This window comes from Peromyscus californicus, unplaced genomic scaffold, assembly GCF_007827085.1.
Source record: "Peromyscus californicus insignis strain IS unplaced genomic scaffold, ASM782708v3 Scaffold_4__1_contigs__length_199733344, whole genome shotgun sequence".
NCBI classification, from domain to species: domain Eukaryota; kingdom Metazoa; phylum Chordata; class Mammalia; order Rodentia; family Cricetidae; genus Peromyscus; species Peromyscus californicus.
The window spans coordinates 99,663,715-99,670,530 of NW_026294562.1; the positions used below are offsets into that span (position 1 = coordinate 99,663,715).

Below are 6,816 nucleotides of genomic sequence, written 5' to 3' on the forward strand. Positions count from 1 at the left end.
AGTTCAACAATAAAAAAAAAAAAAGTTTAGTGGCTTCACCAGAGAAACCCCTTAGTCATAGACCCAAAGGCCATTATCAATATGTTAGTAGATGTGGTTCATTCTCTTGGTTTTGTGGGAGAATCTCTTGTGTCCTTCTCTTCTAGCTTCTGATAGTTTGATGGAAACCTGCATTTATAGGGCAACACCTTGATCTCTGCCTTCTTGTGTGTGTGTGTGTGTGTGTGTGTGTGTGTGTGTGTGTGTGTGTATTTAGATAAGGACTTCAGTCATATTGGACTAGGAATTCATTATACTCTACTAAGATCTTATCAAACCAACATTATCATTTTGGTCTTATTTCAAAATAATGTAACATACTTAGATCCATCATAAGTATGCATCATGATATGTTATTTCACACTATTAGAAATGTAATCAGGCATTCCTGTGCATTCGGTAACCATAAATGCTTTGAATCAGAGTATTACATTAATTATACATACTTTAATAATTATCAGTGCTTCTACATATATACACATATGCACACATACAGCCAATGCCTTTCATAGTCATACATAAATATATGTGAAAGATCAATGAGATGTCATGTTGCACATGATATGCCTAAAATGAGAGCTATAAATACTTTAACAGAAAATGTAAGCATAAGCATAAGCTCATTTACATAATCCCAACAACACGCTTTTTTGTGCATTCATTTAAAGTGTCTCTGTGTTCCTGTACACAGACAAGAGAGGAAAGTTAGGGGTTAATGCTTCCACCTTTAGTTTCTAGTCTCAGAGGGAGTCATTGTGAATATGAGGCAGTAGATATAAAAAGAGGGAAAGAACCAGTGCTTTGAGGAACAGACAGACCACACAGTTCTTTTTTTTTTTTTAAGATTTATTTATTTATTATATATACAGTGTTCTGCCTGCGTGCGAGATCTCATTACAGGTGGTTGTGAGCCACCATGTGGTTGCTGGGAATTGAACTCAGGACCTCTGGAAGAGCAGCCAGTGCTCTTAACCGCTGAGCCATCTCTCCAGCCCCCACAGTTCTTTAAATAGACACTGACCTGAGGTCTCTATCCAAGGCTGAATCCCAGGGGCTTGTCAGAACTTCTTTAGTCATAGTCAGCTTGTTCAAAGATATAGCAGATCTCAGGGGGAATTATTCCTTTTGCCAAAGGCATCTTTTCCTTCTCAAAAATCAGTGGGACATACGGACTCTTCAAGAATCAAGAAGTCCTGACTTGATAGGAACACCCTGTCTAGAAGCCCAAGTTCACTGAGCCACACCCTGAGATGGGGAGAAGAATCATGGCTTCCACTGTGTCAGACCTAGAAAGGTAGGAAGATGCCCTCTAGACAGAAGCTCTCCAGCAACAGACTGATTCTGAACCTCACATGCTCTACACTTAGGTTCAGCTATTCAACAGACAGAATCAAAATTTCATTACCCTTTCTGTAATGTTGAGACAACCAATAACTTTATTTCAGATTATATTGTGTAGTATTATATAGTATGTTAATAATAGTTGTATCCTGTAAAAAGTAAGAATAATAAAAGTCATAGAAGAATAGAGGAAAAAGGGGTATTGAGCAAGAGGGAAATCATAAGTCCTTTTCATCTTTTCTAAAAATTGCACAGCTCCATATTTCAAACCAAAGCAAATGATAAACTGTTCTTGTCATAATGAAATCCTTTCACATGCAACAAAAATGGCAAAGGAGCAGAAAGCTTCCTGTCCATTAAGCATAGCTTGTACTCATAAATCTTCATGTGTTGATTACTTAAGAATGAAAGGGAAATAGGGGTAAATTTTTAAATGTAAGGACAATAGATTCCATCAAACATGAAGGAACAGTTCATGGAGAAAAAAGACATGGGTTGAGGGTCACATCTCCTATTTCAAATGTAGCTCTCAGGTCATTTCTGCTATTCTATTGCTTCTCAAAAGAAAAATGAACACTGAGAATATAAATCAAACCAAACAGAATTGAATGAGACTGATTGAGATGTGTCTCTTACCATGAGTGTTCTGTGTCTGAAAAAAATAATTTAGAGAGAGAGGAATAGGAAAACTGTATTCCCAATTAAACCATGCAATATGGGGGGTCTCACTTGCAAACTGTGTAAAATAAGTGAGTCCTCTATTAAGACTACTGGGAAGAAGCCAATAAGAATATCATCTCAAGTCAACAGTTGTACAATCCTAAAATCCTAGTATTCTGGCTTATGAGGCCAACTGGGTTACATACTATATATTTAGACACTGTTGAGATAGAGGGGAGAGGGAGGAGAGAGAGAAGGAAGAAAGGAAGGGAGGAAGAGAGAAAAGGAGGGAAGGAGAGAGTGGGGAGGAAAAAAGATCAAAGAGAAAGCAATACATTCCCAAAGACACTAAAAGCCCCACCTAGAGCTTGATCCAGAGGCTCCAGTCCAGGGAAATAGCAAGAATTCTCCAAATTCTCTAATTCAGTATGTTGTCTAAACACCCTGCCTATCAGCCATTGTCATAACCGATCAACAATTTGCCTGACCCATCAGGAGCAGGATTCTCAACTATTCATTGCCAACAAAGACAGTACTGTGTGTTTCTAGAAGCCCTGGTCCAAGAGTGATGTTCTCTGACAATAATTTTGTATGTGATCATTGACAGATCATTTAATGACTCTGAGCTTTTATTGTTCCTCATGATAAATGATGACACAGAAGGTTTTCATAAGTCAGAAACAAACCATTTAAAGGAGCTTTAGTGAAGGGTCTCAAAATCCAATAATCCCTCCCCCATAGTTAATCAGCAGTAACTATGCACACTGGAAATCTATGTCTTTAGCCAGCATCTTTCTAGTCCAGCACCTTGTGATGAGAAGGAAGATGATCTAAGCATGCTTGCTCAAATCGCTCTTTATCTTGGTGACTATTACCACAAAGTGAGAGTGGCATGCTGTGGCCTGTGACAGGTAAGTATGTATCCTCTTGTTTAAACAGAAAATATGGTACTGTTTGAGGAGACTGAATCTGGCAAAAGGAAGTAAAGTAGAGACCCACAGTTCCAGATAATATAAATATCTGAATTGTTACCAGAGATTTCAAAGGAGTATTTGTTTTGGAATATCTCATGATTATTAGCTAGGAATGTGGGTTAGCTTTCTGGTGTAGAGGAGACTTCTAAAATATGAGCCCCATCCCTCTCAGACCATTATAAATGAAGAGTATAAAGAAATAGATGAGGTCTGCTTGAAATCTTGAAGAAGTCCTTTCAGGATCCTAGAGGCCTATATAATAAAATATTTGTTAGTTTACAACCATTTGTTAAGGGAGCCTATGAGGATGGTCTTTTTGCCAGGTTTCTATTATGAAAGAGGTGAAACCTGAGGTTCTCAAACCCGAGCACAAGGCAGCAAAGTCTAAGAGAAAAGATGTTGGGTAAGAACCAAGTCATTTGTCAACTAAGTCTTACAGTTTTTTTGTGACAAGTTACATTTCTTGGAGAGCTCGGACATCAAAAAACAAGCAACATTAAGCAAGAACATATAAAGCTGACACTCAAAAACATCCGCTATAACTTCTAGCATGAGAAACAGCCATAACACTAATAATGAACATAGCTCAAATAGGGCTCAAAGGATTCTAGTTCAGGAAAAGTTCTAGTTGGGAATATTGTTAATGGGAATCAGTTAAGGGGTTTATCACATCTGAATAATGGTCTTCATTAGATAGTTTCTTCATCATACATTTACCCAACTTCTCTTTATCAAGAACAGAGGAGCTAGGCTGAGTATCAGGTTCAAAGCCATCTTCAGGAATAATTTACCACCCAGGATATCCCTGAATAAACTACATTCTGCAAATCAAACCCAGGTTGCTGTTTGTTTGTATAAGCAAGTCTGTGTTGGTATATAACTGCAGACATGCACTAACATGTGGCCTGTGCCTACTTTTACACTGTACCAGAGAAAGGCATTGATTTAAAGAGAGAATAAATCAATCACAAAGCAGAAGATATTCAATGTCCGAAGTTTTTAATTAAAGATAATACATATAATTGCCAACACACAGATGGGTCATCTTTTTCTTCAGGCTAGAACCAAGATAATAACTGTCCTAAATAACCAAAGATAATACAAGAATAAATTACTATGCTCCTTTAATCCATACTTCCTTCCTACCATGAGCTAATGATGCTGAAATGACTCAACATGGAGATAAATGGAACTGTGTGAAAGGTAGACAAAACAATTTGTTAAATAGAGAATAACAAAGGTTATTATGACTAATTTGTCACAATAGTTTGCTGTTAATAGATTCTACTTCCAAGAAAATATTTTTCTTTAGGAGATAATTACCCCTGAACCTGACATGTACTAATATTTTGACTATTACAAGAACTAATAAAATATTCAGTAGCATCATTTTATGTTACAAAATATTATTTATTGTAAAAGATGATTTTACTATAATTTGTTATTGAAATAAATTTTAATATTACACAAGTGCAAATAATCATCCTTGACTGTTATAGTACTCAGAGAGAAGATTAACTTCACTGCAAAGAAAAGATGACCCATTCCTTTGTGCTGGCTTCAAGAAACAGCTCTTCTCATGCTACATTTTTTATCTTGCTTGGAATTCCAGGACTGAAGGATTATCAATATTGGGTTGCCTTTCCATTCTGTGTCATGTATATTGTGGCAGTGACTGGAAATATCATTATCCTACACATAATACACTGCATGGCCCCATGTATCTCTTTCTGGCTATGCTGGCTACCACTGATCTGGTCCTGTCCACCTCCACACAACCTAAAATGCTGGCCATACTCTGGTTTCATGATCATAAGATTGAATACCATGCCTGCCTCATCCAAGTGTTCTTCATACATTCCTTTTCTTCTGTGGAGTCAGGGGTGCTCATGGCTATGGCCTTGGACCGCTACGTGGCTATCTGCTTCCCACTCCGACATTCTAGCATTCTGACCACATCTGTAGTCATCAAACTTGGGGCAGCTGTGATGGTCAGAGGGCTGCTGTGGGTGAGCCCCTTCTGCTTCATGATCTCCAGGATGCCCTTCTGCCCCAACAAGGTCATTCCCCAGTCCTACTGTGAGCACATGGCTGTACTCAAGTTGGTGTGTGCTGACATCAGAATCAATCACGGATATGGGCTCTTTGTGGCTTTCTCTGTGGCTAGCTTTGATCTAATTGTCATCAGTGTATCATATGTAATGATTCTTAAAGCTGTGCTGAAATTGCCCTCAGGTGAAGCCCGTCTCAAAGCTTTTGGTACATGTGCTTCTCATATTGGTGTAATCTTAACCTTATATATCCCAGCCCTTTTCACCTTCCTCACCCACCGCTTTGGCCACCATGTGCCTCGAATTGTACATATAATATTTGCTAATGTCTAACTTCTATTTTCTCCTATGCTCAACCCCATCATCTATGGAGTTAGAACCAAACAGATCAGGGACAGGGTTATCCAAGGATGTTGTGGAAAAGGCCCTTGAACCAGGTATCACAGCATCCAGTTACCCACACTGATTTACCCACACAGATGAGGAACAGTTCCCAGGCTCTTACCTACCATCACAAAGTCATCCCTATGTGAACAGATATCCTACAGGCTGAAAACCTTCAAGAACAAGAAAGAATGAATTTCATGGTACCCACAGCCAGAAATCCGAGAGATGGGATGTACAGTATAGTAAGTAGGCTTAATTGTTGTATATTCATCTTGAAAGAATGTACTTGTCATCCATTCAATCAGTAAATATTTCACTGGGTTGTGATAGTTTAAATAGATGGTCACACAATTTGAAAAGAATCAATTGCATCAGTTAAAAATACACATATTTATTCCATCTGGGAATGGCTTTATTGAAAAATATACTTTTTAGAAATAGACAAATTTCAAAGTCCTGTCTGAATCAAAAAATATAAAATAAATAGAAAACATACAACTCATGCTGTAGGAACTGAGGGTGGTGGTAAATACCAATAATCACAGCATCAGAGAACCTGAGGCAGGAACATTGTGAGTTTGAAACCATCTGGACTATATAGAAAAACTTTATCTCAATAAATTAAAATGAAAGAGGAGAGGAAGGGGAGAGGGAGGTAAGGAAGGAGGAAAGGAGCAGGGGAGAAGAGAAGGGGGAAATGGAAGAAAGGCAGGCTGGGAAGGAAGGAGAGAAGAAAATGAGGGGAAGAGGGTAGGAGGGAGAGGGAAAAATAAATGAAACCAAATGAAGACACTAGGTACTATTTTATTTGTAACAAAGATGTGAAGAATTACTGACATGCTATTAAGTTTTAGAGAAAATAAATTTAATTTCCAAAATTCTCAATGCTAATTATAAAATGAATACATATGCTTATGAACTTATTTAATAAAGACACATAAATGCTAATAATACCCACTGTTGTTAAAAAAAACTTAGGGCTTTCTAGTTTTCCTTTTGGTAAAAATCTTTTTCAAAATTCATCTTCAATTGCTGCCATTTAATTCTGCTATGTAAAAAAAAATATGATAAGGTTTACATTGGGGCTGGAATGATGACTCAGCAACTGAGAGCACTGTCTGCTCTTCCAGAGGATCCAGGTTCAATTCCCAGCACCCACATGGCAATTCATACCTGTTTGTGAGCTGCTCCATTTCCAGGGCTTCTGACACCCTCACACAGACATACATGCAGGTAAAGCACCAATGAAAATAAAATAAAAATAAATTATTAAAAAGGCTTATTAAAAAAAGATAAAGTTTACGTGACCCCGGTATATAGACATATAAAATAGTTATACAAAAACATTTTACCGCCGGGCGGTG

General features: G+C 37.7%; 1 pseudogene; it reads left to right on the forward strand.

Annotated features, from left to right (window-relative positions):
- Positions 1 to 4,550: 4,550 nt before the first annotated feature.
- On the forward strand, positions 4,551 to 5,497 carry LOC128095553 (olfactory receptor 52R1-like; annotated as a pseudogene).
- The last annotated feature ends 1,319 nt before the right edge of the window (positions 5,498 to 6,816 follow it).